General features: G+C 40.9%; 1 protein-coding gene across 1 annotated transcript in view; it reads right to left on the reverse strand.

Moving 5' to 3' along the window:
* The window catches only part of TANGO2 (transport and golgi organization 2 homolog), a 137,809-nt gene extending 120,823 nt beyond the window's left edge, over positions 1-16,986 (reverse strand). Inside the window, exon 1 of the mRNA XM_072144470.1 lies at positions 16,878-16,986. The gene's annotated coding sequence lies outside the window, so the exon portion shown is untranslated. The remainder of the gene's footprint in view (positions 1-16,877) is intronic.
* Positions 16,987-17,285: the final 299 nt, after the last annotated feature.

Genomic DNA, 17,285 nt, shown 5'->3' on the forward strand with positions numbered 1-17,285 from the left:
TATAAATCTGTTTCCACAAAGTTTATTAAGGCCACGGGGTAAGAGCAAACATGCCAGGCAGGTACAGAGCTATGGGCCTTTTTCATGCAACTTGTGTTTTTGCAGTATCCCAATACAGATCTTCCCTCGATCTTGGGTATTAATTCCTTGATTGCCACAGTGTTTTAAACACAATGAAATCTTTATAAATTTGGTATCACCATGATCGTAACGAACCAAAGAATAAAGTAGACCTATCATTTGAAGTGCACAGTGAAAGTCGTAAAAACTGAGCTCACAAATGCGATTTTTACGCCAATTCCCCACATTTGGAATTTTTCTCCAGCTTAAAATGTAACGCAGAAAATAAGCCCTCATATAGCTCTGTATACAGAAAAATGAAAAAGTTATACATTTTTGAACATGGGGAGCAAAAAATAAACAAAAAAAACTGTGACACAAAGGGGTTATTTATCATGTTGCAGGTTCGTTAGAGAAGAAGCTGGCACAGCATCATCAGACCCACATGTGTCCAATCACCACTGCAAAATTAAAGTAAAGGCAGGTGTACAAAATAATTGCTACAAAATGCAGTCTTTCATCATAAACATCCCCAGAATTGAATTGATTATAACAAAGAGAAGGCCTGTTGCTCTGTACATGCCAAGCATGATTTCTCTTACTTTATAGGCTGAAAATTTGTAGAACTGGATCAGTGAGAGTGTTTTCTCTCTCTAATTTCAGCCTTACGACCACAGGGAGCCTTACTACTACAGGGATACTTCTGGAGTGTTGAGTAATCACTTGGACACAAACTCTGCCGCTATAACCTTTCTTTCCCTTATATTACCAGAGATTATGAAAAATCTGAACTTAAAATATTTGGAAACATTTTCAAAAACAAATTAAAGGCCATTGTGGAGTGGTGAAAACAACTTCGAAAACTAACTGCATTCATTTGGATTGGAAGAAGGGGGGGTGATAGCTAACTGAATATATATACTCTATAGATTTATATGAGGGGGTACTGTGACAATTGTGGCTACTGTTTGTGTTTGGGAACTATTTATATATTACCTACGGTATAGGCACTGTGACTTTATTGGCTACTGTGATCTATTAGCGTAGCATGTCAACAGTATAACATATATATATATATATATCATTTTTATTTTAGTTGAAAATTTTTATTGAGATGAGTTGTGGTTGGAAGAAGCTGACATGGTGTCTGTGTAGAAGAAAATATCAAAGATGTAATTTGTGAGTCACTATACTTACAATAAGTGTTGCTATTATGCATCAGTTCACAATTCTGCAGCATGTCCACTGTGCTGTTTTTTCCTTAGGTAAAATATACCTAAGGGTATCTACATGGAGACTTTTTGTAATTCATTTTACCTAAAGACCTACAGCAGGGATACACAGCCATACAGAGGTTCATGGAATCTTGTGGTCATTTGATAGTTAAAAAATTATATTAATATAGAGTGTATTTTAAATATTGGGATTGTTTATAAGAGTAGGTAATATTTTTTTTCTCGCACTGCACACAAAGTAGGACATCTGTTGTTAAAGAGATCTGTATGTGATTACTGAAATGTGCATCAGGATGCACTAAACATGTATAAAGGGGAAAGTACTCTAATTATGGAATCTTTTTTTAGCTTAACAGAACTATTTATTTACAGCTGATTTGGTTTGCCAAATTTGAAAGGCACCTGTCAGTAAATTTAATATTATGACTGATCTGTACTTGTCAGCCTTCCATTGATAAGATGGATTACGTGAGTTCACAAACACTCTCTGGGTTGCACGTACGAGACAAAGTAATTGATATTTTCAAATCTTTAAAGATGTTGCTTGAATTTATCAAGAGATAAACTAGTAGTTTTGGTACCCTGTGGTTTGAGTATCATTTCTGTGAAATGGCTTGACATTTCCAGCTGTCACACAGCTTGACATTCAGACATTCAGTGTGGTTAAACTACAAAATATTTGTCCTACGAATATTCAGTGACCAAACAAACAAATTGAGATTGATACTTACAACAGATTTTTTCAGTATGCTATGACAACTTCATTTTATAGATTTTAGCTTCCTCTCCAGATTTTCTGTTTCATAAAACTGTCCAAAACTTACTTTGTGGTCTAGTGCTTCAGGATACCTATTCTATTGAAATATATTATCGTTGTAAAAATTGCGTGCAAAACACAATTTATAGGGTGCAAGTAACAACAGATGTTTCACAAGGGCTCTCGCTGTTCCTATTACGTGCCTAGAAAACCAAGTTATGTACTGAGGTTTTAGCTCCCAGCTTGTACTACAGAGAAAATCAGCTTGAAAACCTGGCAGTCTTACACTTCCCAACATGCCTGCCCACAACTGAGCTCATTATCTACATATATAACTGTATTTATTTTGTCAAATACCTTTTCACACCTTTCAAATTACAGATGGAAAGATATTTTTTTGCTAAATTTAATGGTTAAAAAAACCCCTATGTGAGTATACATAGACGGCAGTATACTGAACAGGAAGTAAAAATGACTTCAGTATTTCACGTTTCATTCATTCCTTAACTCCCTGCTGCACTAGGACCTAAATATATGAAGAGTTGTTATATGTCAAGTTTTCGAGCACCATGCCTCTAACCACCTTACCAGTGTGTAGTGGTTACATGCCCTAGCAAAATGTAACTATTGACCTCAGCAGTCACATTTCCTACATGCACAGTGATGTGGGGCATACAGACATGTCATTACTGTAGACAGGAAGATGACATCATAGTTGCAGTGGTGAAGTATGGTACTGGAAGCTTCTCTAACTAGAAAAATCCCAATCAACTAATGTGTATGGTCAACTTGAGAATTCACGTCTCACCCAAACTCCCAAAAAAGTGCTGGAGTAAAATTAAAAGCTATGTCAGCTCCAGGGCCAGATTAAGGGTCCCAGCGGTATGGAGCACCTCATTTAAGATGGGGCCCCCCAGCTTGGCAGCCAACGCGGGGCCCCCTTCCACAACAATATATGTGAAAAAAAGATACCACATAGTTATCCTATTACAAATATCAGCGCCATACTACTACCAGATAATGATACCACAATACTGTTACCAATTAAAACTATCATAAAACCAATATTCCAAACAATTCCAAAAGATGCCTCGAAACTGCAACCCACAGCATCACCACAACATAAATAAAATACCAACATCCTGATACTGAACACAAGACACTGTACACAGACCAGTATTACCAATCATTTACCACATATAAACTCCATTTATTGATGAACTTGATGAACACCACCGAGCAAAGGGCAATATCACTAATGACACCTCTGTACAGGGCCCAAATAATAACATTACATCCTGATTATCACCACTACATAATGACTGGATAATACTACAATACTATATGATAACCTATACAGACAGACCAGTATGTACCAGCATATAGTAACTATATAGTAGTAGATACCAGTCCTCAGGTGACGCCCCTGATGTTGTCTCTTCCCTCCTGTCTAATCTTCATGGAGACTTGTTGCAGCCAAGACTCATCTCTGAAGGTTTATAAAACAGAACTGGTTGGCATCATCCTATATACATATATTTAAATACAAAACCTATGGTACCCCTCAGAAGGAGGGGAGACAATATGAGGCAGAACACGGTGTAAAGATTAATAAAAGAAACAAAATTTTATTATATGTACGGTAAAAACACAGAACCAAAATTTGACATTTTGTAAAATGAGTTATACAACAGGGTTACAAAGTTACAGGGTGGACATAAAACAGAAAAAGAGAACAGTCATACCCGGACACAGCACACTATGTAAAGGGTTAAGCAATTTACAATGGGCTGGTATGTGGACAGATTGTAGGTGTAATTTAATGGCATCTCTATAGGAGCCGAAACGCGCGTCGGGGCCAGCAGTCATCCCCGGACACCTTGCACATCCACTCAGCCATACGGTAAGGACTGGTAATCATATGCCCTTCATGGCGTCATTCATATCAGGCATGAGCTTTGCTATGCCACCACCAATGTGCATGTACTCATGCCATTAAATTACACCTACAATCTGTCCACATACCAGCCCATTGTAAATTGCTTAACCCTTTACATAGTGTGCTGTGTCCGGGTATGACTGTTCTCTTTTTCTGTTTTATGTCCACCCTGTAACTTTGTAACCCTGTTGTATAACTCATTTTACAAAATGTCAAATTTTGGTTCTGTGTTTTTACCGTACATATAATAAAATTTTGTTTCTTTTATTAATCTTTACACCGTGTTCTGCCTCATATTGTCTCCCCTCCTTCTGAGGGGTACCATAGGTTTTGTATATTGCATTAATATATGAGGCACCTATTCCTTGGTGCAATTACCAGTACAGTCTCTATAACAAGTGTATAGACTACTCTGTACAATCTCTGTTTTCAATTCTTTTGCTATATATTTAAATACCCCTTACAACACAACTGACCACACTGTGCCCCCACATATATCATATATACCCCTCACACTACAACTGACCACACTGTGCCCCCACATATATCATATATACCCCTCACACCACAACTGACCACACTGTGCCCCCACATATATCGTATATACCCTTAAAATCACAACTGACCACACTGTGCCCTCACATATATCATATATACCCCTCACACTACAACTGACCACACTGTGCCCCCACATATATCATATATACCCCTCACACTACAACTGACCACACTATACCTCCACATATATCATATATAGCCCTCACACTACAACTGACCACACTGTGCCCCCACATATTTCATATATACCCCTCACACCATAAATGACCACACTGTGCCCCCACACCACTACCATTACCACTGCATCATGTCTGAATAATACCGCCCCACCGCTACCATTACCACTGCATCATGTCTGAATAATATGACCACACCACTACCATTACCACTGCATCATGTCTGAATAATACCACCACACCGCTACCATTACCACTGTATCATGACTGAATAACACCGCCACACCACTACCATTACCACTGCATCATGACTGAATAATACCACCAGACTGCCACCATTACTACTGCAAAATAATACCACCACACCACTACCATTACCGCTGCATCATGTCTGAATAATACCACCACACCGCTACCATTACCACTGCATCATGTCTGAATAATACCACCACACCACTACCATTACCACTGCATCATGACTGAATAATACCACCACACCACTACCATTACCCCTGCATCATGACTGAATAATACCACCACACCACTACCATTACCACTGCATCATGACTGAATAATACCACCACACCACTACCATTACCACTGCATCATGTCTGAATAATACCACCACACCACTACCATTACCCCTGCATCATGACTGAATAATATGACCACACCACTACCATCAACACTGCATCATGACTGAATAATACCACCACACTGCTACCATTACCGCTGCATCATGACTGAATAATACCACCACACCACTACCATTACCCCTGCATCATGACTGAATAATACCGCCACACCACTACCATTACCACTGCATCATGTCTGAAAAATACCACCACACCACTACCATTACCCCTGCATCATGACTGAATAATATGACCACACCACTACCATCAACACTGCATCATGACTGAATAATACCACCACACTGCTACCATTACCGCTGCATCATGACTGAATAATACCACCACACCACTACCATTACCCCTGCATCATGACTGAATAATACCGCCACACCACTACCATTACCACTGCATCATGTCTGAAAAATACCACAACTCCACTATCATTACCTCTGCATCATGTCTGAATAATACCGCCCCACCGCTACCATTACCCCTGCATCATGACTGAATAATACCACCACACCACTACCATTACCCCTGCATCATGTCTGAATAATAATACCACCACACCACTACCATTACCACTGCATCATGTCTGAATAATATGACCACACCACTACCATTACCACTGCATCATGTCTGAATAATACTACCACACCGCTACCATTACCCATGCATCATGTCTGAATAATAATACCACCACACCACTAGCATTACCACTGCATCATGACTGAATAATACCACCACACCACTACCACTACCCCTGCATCATGACTGAATAATACCGCCACACCACTACCATTACCACTGCATCATGACTGAATAATACCACCACACCGCTACCATTACCACTGCATCATGACTGAATAATACCACCACACCACTACCATTACCACTGCATCATGACTGAATAATACCACCACACCACTACCATTACCACTGCATCATGACTGAATAATACCACCACACCACTACCATTACCACTGCATCATGACTGAATAATACCACCACACCACTACCATTACCCCTGCATCATGACTGAATAATACCACCACACCACTACCATTACCAGTGCATCATGACTGAATAATACCGCCACACCACTACCATTACCACTGCATCATGTCTGAATAATACCACCACACCACTACCATTACCAGTGCATCATGACTGAATAATATGACCACACCACTACCATTACCCCTGCATCATGACTGAATAATACCACCACACCACTACCATTACCAGTGCATCATGACTGAATAATACCACCACACCACTACCATTACCACTGCATCATGTCTGAATAATACCACCACACCACTACCATTACCACTGCATCATGACTGAATAATACCACCACACCACTACCATTACCACTGCATCATGACTGAATAATACCACCACACCACTACCATTACCAGTGCATCATGTCTGAATAATAATACCACCACACCACTACCATTACCACTGCATCATGTCTGAATAATATGACCACACCACTACCATTACCACTGCATCATGTCTGAATAATACTACCACACCGCTACCATTACCCCTGCATCATGTCTGAATAATAATACCACCACACCACTACCATTACCACTGCATCATGACTGAATAATACCACCAGACTGCCACCATTACTACTGCAAAATAATACCACCACACCACTACCATTACCGCTGCATCATGTCTGAATAATACCACCACACCGCTACCATTACCACTGCATCATGTCTGAATAATACCACCACACCGCTACCATTACCACTGCATCATGACTGAATAATACCACCACACCACTACCATTACCACTGCATCATGACTGAATAATACCACCACACCACTACCATTACCACTGCATCATGACTGAATAATACCACCACACCACTACCATTACCACTGCATCATGACTGAATAATACCACCACACCACTACCATTACCCCTGCATCATGACTGAATAATACCACCACACCACTACCATTACCAGTGCATCATGACTGAATAATACCGCCACACCACTACCATTACCACTGCATCATGTCTGAATAATACCACCACACCACTACCATTACCACTGCATCATGACTGAATAATATGACCACACCACTACCATTACCCCTGCATCATGACTGAATAATACCACCACACCACTACCATTACCAGTGCATCATGACTGAATAATACCACCACACCACTACCATTACCACTGCATCATGTCTGAATAATACCACCACACCACTACCATTACCACTGCATCATGACTGAATAATACCACCACACCACTACCATTACCACTGCATCATGACTGAATAATACCACCACACCACTACCATTACCAGTGCATCATGTCTGAATAATAATACCACCACACCACTACCATTACCACTGCATCATGTCTAAATAATATGACCACACCACTACCATTACCACTGCATCATGTCTGAATAATACTACCACACCGCTACCATTACCCCTGCATCATGTCTGAATAATAATACCACCACACCACTACCATTACCACTGCATCATGACTGAATAATACCACCAGACTGCCACCATTACTACTGCAAAATAATACCACCACACCACTACCATTACCGCTGCATCATGTCTGAATAATACCACCACACCGCTACCATTACCACTGCATCATGTCTGAATAATACCACCACACCACTACCATTACCACTGCATCATGACTGAATAATACCACCACACCACTACCATTACCCCTGCATCATGACTGAATAATACCACCACACCACTACCATTACCACTGCATCATGACTGAATAATACCACCACACCACTACCATTACCACTGCATCATGTCTGAATAATACCACCACACCACTACCATTACCCCTGCATCATAACTGAATAATATGACCACACCACTACCATCAACACTGCATCATGACTGAATAATACCACCACACTGCTACCATTACCGCTGCATCATGACTGAATAATACCACCACACCACTACCATTACCCCTGCATCATGACTGAATAATACCGCCACACCACTACCATTACCACTGCATCATGTCTGAAAAATACCACCACACCACTACCATTACCCCTGCATCATGACTGAATAATATGACCACACCACTACCATCAACACTGCATCATGACTGAATAATACCACCACACTGCTACCATTACCGCTGCATCATGACTGAATAATACCACCACACCACTACCATTACCCCTGCATCATGACTGAATAATACCGCCACACCACTACCATTACCACTGCATCATGTCTGAAAAATACCACAACTCCACTATCATTACCTCTGCATCATGTCTGAATAATACCGCCCCACCGCTACCATTACCCCTGCATCATGACTGAATAATACCACCACACCACTACCATTACCCCTGCATCATGTCTGAATAATAATACCACCACACCACTACCATTACCACTGCATCATGTCTGAATAATATGACCACACCACTACCATTACCACTGCATCATGTCTGAATAATACTACCACACCGCTACCATTACCCCTGCATCATGTCTGAATAATAATACCACCACACCACTACCATTACCACTGCATCATGACTGAATAATACCACCACACCACTACCACTACCCCTGCATCATGACTGAATAATACCGCCACACCACTACCATTACCACTGCATCATGACTGAATAATACCACCACACCGCTACCATTACCACTGCATCATGACTGAATAATACAGTGGTGGCGAACCTATGGCACGGGTGCCAGAGGTGGCACTCGGAGCCCTTTCTGTGGGCACTCAGACCATTGTCCAAGGGCAGAGTTCACCAAACACTGAATCTTCAATTTAAGAGATGCTGCTCTCTGCACTATTTTAAAGTGGCACTTTATTGGCTGTTTGGAACTGCGGGGAAAGTAAAAAGGTGTTAACAGTACTGCATTATCTTTGGAGGTCATCTTGCTGGACCCACCATTTCTTTCTGTACAGAGAAGCTACAATGATAGTTTGAATTTGCCTTCCTTCTGTCAACTATATTGTTGGCCTCTGGAGGGCGGGCGATACAATTGAAAAATGTGGAAGAACAGGAAGCAATAAGTTACTGTATAGAATTCTATGCTGGCACTTCACGGTAAATAAATGGATTTTGGATGTAGTTTGGGCACTCTGTCTGTAAAAGGTTCGCCATCACTGGAATAATACCACCACACCACTACCATTACCACTGCATCATGACTGAATAATACCACCACACCACTACCATTACCACTGCATCATGACTGAATAATACCACCACACCACTACCATTACCACTGCATCATGACTGAATAATACCACCACACCACTACCATTACCCCTGCATCATGACTGAATAATACCACCACACCACTACCATTACCAGTGCATCATGACTGAATAATACCGCCACACCACTACCATTACCACTGCATCATGTCTGAATAATACCACCACACCACTACCATTACCACTGCATCATGACTGAATAATATGAACACACCACTACCATTACCCCTGCATCATGACTGAATAATACCACCACACCACTACCATTACCAGTGCATCATGACTGAATAATACCACCACACCACTACCATTACCACTGCATCATGTCTGAATAATACCACCACACCACTACCATTACCACTGCATCATGACTGAATAATACCACCACACCACTACCATTACCACTGCATCATGACTGAATAATACCACCACACCACTACCATTACCAGTGCATCATGACTGAATAATACCACCACACCACTACCATTACCACTGCATCATGTCTGAATAATACCACCACACCACTACCATTACCACTGCATCATGACTGAATAATACCACCACACCACTACCATTACCACTGCATCATGACTGAATAATACCCCCACACCACTACCATTACCCCTGCATCATGACTGAATAATATGACCACACCACTACCATTACCACTGCATCATGACTGAATAATACCACCACACGCTACCATTACCACTGCATCATGACTGAATAATACCACCACACCACTACCATTACCACTGCATCATGACTGAATAATACCACCACACCACTACCATTACCACTGCATCATGACTGAATAATACCACCACACCACTACCATTACCACTGCATCATGACTGAATAATACCACCACACCACTACCATTACCCCTGCATCATGACTGAATAATACCACCACACCACTACCATTACCAGTGCATCATGACTGAATAATACCGCCACACCACTACCATTACCACTGCATCATGACTGAATAATACCACCACACCACTACCATTACCCCTGCATCATGACTGAATAATACCACCACACCACTACCATTACCACTGCATCATGACTGAATAATACCACCACACCACTACCATTACCTCTGCATCATGTCTGAATAATACCATCACACCACTAGCATTACCCCTGCATCATGACTGAATAATACCACCACACCACTACCATTACCACTGCATCATGTCTGAATAATACCACCACACCACTACCATTACCACTGCATCATGTCTGAATAATACCACCACACCACTACCATTACTACTGCATCATGTCTGAATAATACCACCACACCACTACCATTACCACTGCATCATGTCTGAATAATACCACCACACCGCTACCATTACCACTGCATCATGACTGAATAATACCACCACACCACTAACATTACCACTGCATCATGACTGAATAATACCACCACACCACTACTATTACCACTGCATTATGACTGAATAATACCACCACACCACTACCATTACCACTGCATCATGTCTGAATAATACCAACACACCACTACCATTACCACTGCATCATGTCTGAATAATACCAACACACCACTACCACTGCATTATGACTGAATAATACCACCACACCACTACCATTACCACTGCATCATGTCTGAATAATACCAACACACCACTACCATTACCACTGCATCATGACTGAATAATACCACCACACCACTACTATTACCACTGCATCATGACTGAATAATACCACCACACCACTACCATTACCGCTGCGGTATGACTGAATAATACCACCAGACTGCCACCATTACTACTGCAAAATAATACCACCAGACCGCTACCATTACCACTGCAAAATAATACCACCTAACACATACTCAATAAAAAAACAGTACCAAAAACTGCATTAAAATTAAAAATAAAATGCTCTGCAGATAAACAAAAATATTTTAATATAATTATATCTGATTACTCACGGTTTACTGTCTTCTTCATTACAACCTCATTACAGCCTCTATAGCGCCCCCTGTAGACTGGGATCTCTTCTTCATCCGGTGTAACTCCTCCAGCTGTGATGAATTCGCCCCTAGATGTCTTCAGCTCTTGGCAGCACATCTGTGCCCTTAAAGATACCTCAATTACTGACAATATCATGGCACCTGGATATATATAGACAACACCTGCTTTCTAAAGCTATATATGGCACCCCCATTTATGAATGAACAGTACCCCTGCTATAGGCCACTCACTGTACACTGCCATTTACATTCATTTATATAAAGCTGCCCCTGCTATACAGCAACCGCCACTTAACAACTAAACCCAAAACATATAAATGACACCTCCTCCCGTCCCCTATACAGTGGCTCCTCTATATATAAATGACAACTCCTCCCGTCCCCTATACAGTGGCTCCTCTATATACAAATGACACCTCCTCCCGTCCCCCATACAGTGGCTCCTCTATATATAAATGACAACTCCTCCCGTCCCCTATACAGTGGCTCCTCTATATATAAATGACACCTCCTCCCGTCCCCTATACAGTGGCTCCTCTATATATAAATGACACCTCCTCCCGTCCCCTATACAGTGGCTCCTCTATATATAAATGACACCTCCTCCCGTCCCCTATACAGTGGCTCCTCTATATATAAATGACACCTCCTCCCGTCCCCTATACAGTGGCTCCTCTATATATAAATGACATCTCCTCCCGTCCCCTATACAGTGGCTCCTCTATATATAAATGACACCTCCTCCCGTCCCCTATACAGTGGCTTCCCTATATATAAATGACTCCTCCTCCCCTATACAGTGGCTCCTCTATATATAAATGACACTCCCCTCGTCCCCTATACAGTGGCTCCTCTATATATAAATGACACCCCACTCGTCCCCTATACAGTGGCTCCTCTATATATAAATTACACCCCCCCTCGTCCCCTATACAGTGGCTTCCCTATTTATAAATTACACCCCCTCGTCCCCTATACAGTGGCTTCCCTATTTATAAATTACACCCCCTCGTCCCCTATACAGTGGCTTCCCTATTTATAAATTACACCCCCTCGTCCCCTATACAGTGGCTTCCCTATTTATAAATTACACCCCCTCGTCCCCCATACAGTGGCTTCCCTATTTATAAATTACCCCCTCCTGTCCCCTATACAGTTCCTTCTCTCTCTCTCTCTATATATATATATATATATATTACACCCTTTCCCGTCCCCTATACAATGGCTCCTCTCTATATAAATTACACCCCCCACTCCCCATACAGTGGCTCCTCTATATAAATAACCCCCTCCACTATACATTTGCTCCTCAACATATATAAAATACACCCCCCATATACAGTGACTCTTCTATATATAAATTACACCCCCTCGTCCCCTATACAGTGGCTTCCCCCCTCTGTCTCCTATACAGTGTTTCCTCCATATATAAATTCCCCCCTCCACTATACATTTGGCCCTTAATATCTATAAATTATCTTCTATCTTCCTTTCTGGGCCCCTGTAAAACAATAAAATAATAAAAGTTCACTCACCTTTCCAGACGATCCCTCGCAGCGGTGACAGGATGATCTGCACCCAGGCTCTTCATCTCCCTGCAGTGTGGAGACGACACAGACGGCGCGATCTATGAGTCATAGATCGGCCGTCTGTGGAGGACTGAAAGTGCAGGCAGAGGTCACTCTACCTGCACTTCTGCCACTCTATGGTATCTGTGCCTTAAAGGCACAGTACCATATAGTGTGTGCATGTCAGTATGGGGCTGCTAATAGCGTTTAGCAGCCCCATACTTAGTAGCTGATGCCTGCGGGGGCCCCTGTAGCATGTTCTTGTGTACAGGGCCGGATCTACAGCGCCAGATGCCGGGGCCCCATAGAGAGAGGGCTGAACCCGGGGCCCGGCGCAAGTGCTCCAGGAGCGCCAATGTAGATCCGGCTCTGGTCAGCTCTATTTCACAAATACAATAGCTTGGAGTTTAGATTGTTTAAAAGAATTGGAAACATTTTTCTTAAAAAATAAAACATTATGTAGAAACTCAAAAAAGATTTCAGATTTTACTTCACTGAACCAAAATTGTTGCACAACCTTTTGTTAGATCTGTGTTGCATTGAGTAAGACAATTTCTGGAACATGTTGGCGACCATCTTGGACAGTGGCGGACAGGGAGGGGCAGTGAAATGCATGTAATCAGTAACTACTTGTGTTGCTTGACCACTCCTGGATGGCCAATCGACCCCCACCCCATGACATCATTTGAGGGCGGCAATTGGTTGCCATTGCAGCCTACAGTCTCATTGAGACTTGTATGCTTGCTACATGTAATGATCTCTAATAGCCAGAGAAGGAATTTTTTTCCAGCTTTCCAGTATATTGCATGGAATATTAAATGGCGCCACTAAAAAGTACAATTTGTCCCGCAGATAACAAACCATAATAAAAAAGTTATTGCTTTTGGAATGAGTAAACAACAGTAACGCAAAAAAAGGGCTGAGTCTTGTAAGGGTTAAAGTGCTACAGCATTTATTGACACTATATAAATAAAGATTTATTATTAGATTTATTACAAGTATAGGATATTAATGGACTTTTGTTTACTGAATTCCTCTCTTTGCTCGGCCACATAATTTTTAATTTGTGTTTTTTTATCTATGTATGAAATAAAGATGATATATCTTTGACATCAGACATGAGTGCATTTTCCTGAAAGCCCTTTAAACAATTCTCCAAAAAGCGTTCGTAAAAACAAGACCAAGACAGCAATATACAAGTAAGTGGAGAAAACAAAATCTTGGAGTTACTAAAGTCATATACTGAAGGAAAAACCAGCACCAAATATAATCTGGGTATATTTTAAATACCACCTGTAAATTCTAAATACCCTTTCCAAACCTCAAACTACTTGACTAAACTGGCATACTGAGTTCAATCCAGTCAATCCTGAAATTTCTTCCAGGAAATCAGCCAGCTCACATAGCGAATTTCTTGAACTGAAATCGCTCATGGTCAACCAGCTTAAGGCCCCTTTCACACTTGCGATGCAGATCATGTCTGATCAGGGTTTGCTCAGTGAAAAACTGACATTTTTCATCAGAGTTCATTCAGTTTTCAGTCAGATTTTTTTCAGTTTCTCAGTTTTTCATGCGCCTTTTCAATGCAATTTCAAAGTGTTTTTCATGCAATGACATTCAGGGGAGCGACGATCGGAGGTAAAATGGTGGCGCCCATGCACCACCATGTTTTAATTGTCGCTAGCGACTTTGCCGGCGGCAAAGAAGAGGTTGACACCTGCGATCGGTCTTTGCTGCAATATGCAGCAAAGCCCATCTCTGTATGAAGAGGGCTCAGCCCTCTTCCAGCTTATTCCTGGAATACCCCTTCAAGGATTATATTCTTGCTATTATATACCTTGCAAAAGAATAGCCCAATTTCATTGCAACTTAGAGCTTGTGGCCTTTGATCATCTTATCTTGTAGCTATTCCAATGAAAAAGCACTCTTTGACTTTGTTGTGAACTACGCCCTCTAAGTTTAATCTTATTTTATTAAAAGTACAGTAAAGATATTTTTAACTATATTACAGAGAGTCTGGCAGCAGAAATTGAACTACTAAACCACTACCAGTATATTATCAAGCAGTTTGACCCCCATCCAGATCCTGTTTCTTACATGGCAGCATGGTGGCATTATTGGCTGTATAAAGTGACAGAGGCAGAGAGCTCAGCACTGAAGTCAACCTCTCCCCACCTCAGGACATCCTCCTCTGCTGTGAGTGACTTTATGCACTAGACTTCAAAATACTAAGTTAGTAATGTTCTTGGATGCAATTACAATAAAGGTGGTATTCTAAGGAGGTGAGATCTTGACTTCAATGCTAAATTCCCAGCCTTCTTGACTTTATACAACCAGTTTCCTTCTTGCTTCAAAATTGATTTTCTGGATGATCCCACCATGATGGACCATAAAAGAAACATGAGCTGAAAGGTGTCAATCTGCTTCACAAATACTGGTAGTCGTTTAGTTAATCAGTTTGTGCTCACAGGTTCCCTTTAAAAAGAACACCCTCACAAGTATAAAATGAAATTCACACTGAAAGACACTGATAGTAGGTTTGTCAGTAAGCTATCAAATTAAGAGTGACATGAACTATTTAGAAAATTCACCCGTAAAACTTAGCCATTAATAAAAATATATTAAAATCATACCATTAGGAAAATACATTAATGAATTATGCTAAACTAGTGCTTACTAATTTACAAAGATGATAAATATATATGCATACAGATACAGACTACAAGGGTACCACATACACCCTATGACTTTCAACCCCAAACATTTCCTTTAGCTTCAGATTTTAACTTTACTTTGCTCCCTGCCAGCAGTATGTGATGAGTCCCAGGAGGGGGCACTTAAAAAGGCACTAGTTGTCTTCTCATCAATGCCTCCTCCCAACCCATGGCTCATGGCTCTCTCCCTCCCTCAGCCTCTCCCCTGCTCCCGCTTATTTCAGCTCACCGCTGCAAGCAATTTTGGTTTGAACTCCCCCTTTTGCCCCGGGTCTCACCACACACTGCTGGCAGTGAGCCAAGTTATGTTAGATTTTTGAAGTAAACATGGCAGAGGCTATTGTAACCTGTAATCATGTAAAGATGACCTTCCTGATGACAGGTCCCCTTTAAGGGTGTAATCCTTCTTTACATTTACCCTTACAAGTACTGTATAATCAGCCTTGTGTATGGCACTTTATTAGCTGTTTAAACAAACCTTCCCTGTCTTGCTTTAATATCTCATTTTAATTCCCTTAAGTTTAGATAATTCCGTTTTTGCAAAGTTAAATTGTACAAGATTAAAATTGAATTTTCTCTAAAATGATGGATGGGTTAGAAACAGGAAAATGTATATCTGGAAAGTTTATAAAATTCCCTACATAATGCAGGTTTTACTTGTGTAGTGAATTGGAAGGCACTAGATTCCTGCTGGATGGAATTATATACAGTATTCATGTCTTTAAACCATATATATAAAAATCAACCATATATGCAGTCCGAATATCCTTTTCACTTCATTTATATAGCATTATTCAACAAAATGCGTTCCTAAATGACTTTATAAACAAGCAACATACACAGATTTTATGTGACACATAACTTATTAAAGTGTCACAATCTTCATTGGTGAACAAAGAAAACAACTTAACAATTCATGGTTACCTTGTGACTTTCAGCCTCCGGTATCTTCTACTTCTCTCCTTGAAAGGATTAGCTGCTCGTGAGAAAACTGTTTGAAAGTTTCACAATGCAGCAGCTGGGCTCGTTCTGTTGAGCAATGAGTTTGGAGTTTAGGAAATAACAGTTACAAAATGTCCTTATCTTTCTAATTAAAATTATCTCAAAGGGCATTTGGACTGGAAATTATTGCCTACATAACTGATTTCTGAAATGAAGTGCTGTTATTTCTGAGATTATATTTAGGAAACTAAAAATACTCAATTTTTACTGACCCAGACGAACCCCTTTTACTTGGGTAAAGGAAATAAAATGGTCCTTAACCCCTTAAAGGGGTTGTCCGAGAGTTGTGAAAAAAAAACTAAATGTGGTCGGGAGGGGGCTGCTTAAAAA

The sequence above is a fragment of the Engystomops pustulosus genome, chromosome 1 (assembly GCF_040894005.1).
Source record: "Engystomops pustulosus chromosome 1, aEngPut4.maternal, whole genome shotgun sequence".
Lineage (NCBI taxonomy): Eukaryota > Metazoa > Chordata > Amphibia > Anura > Leptodactylidae > Engystomops > Engystomops pustulosus.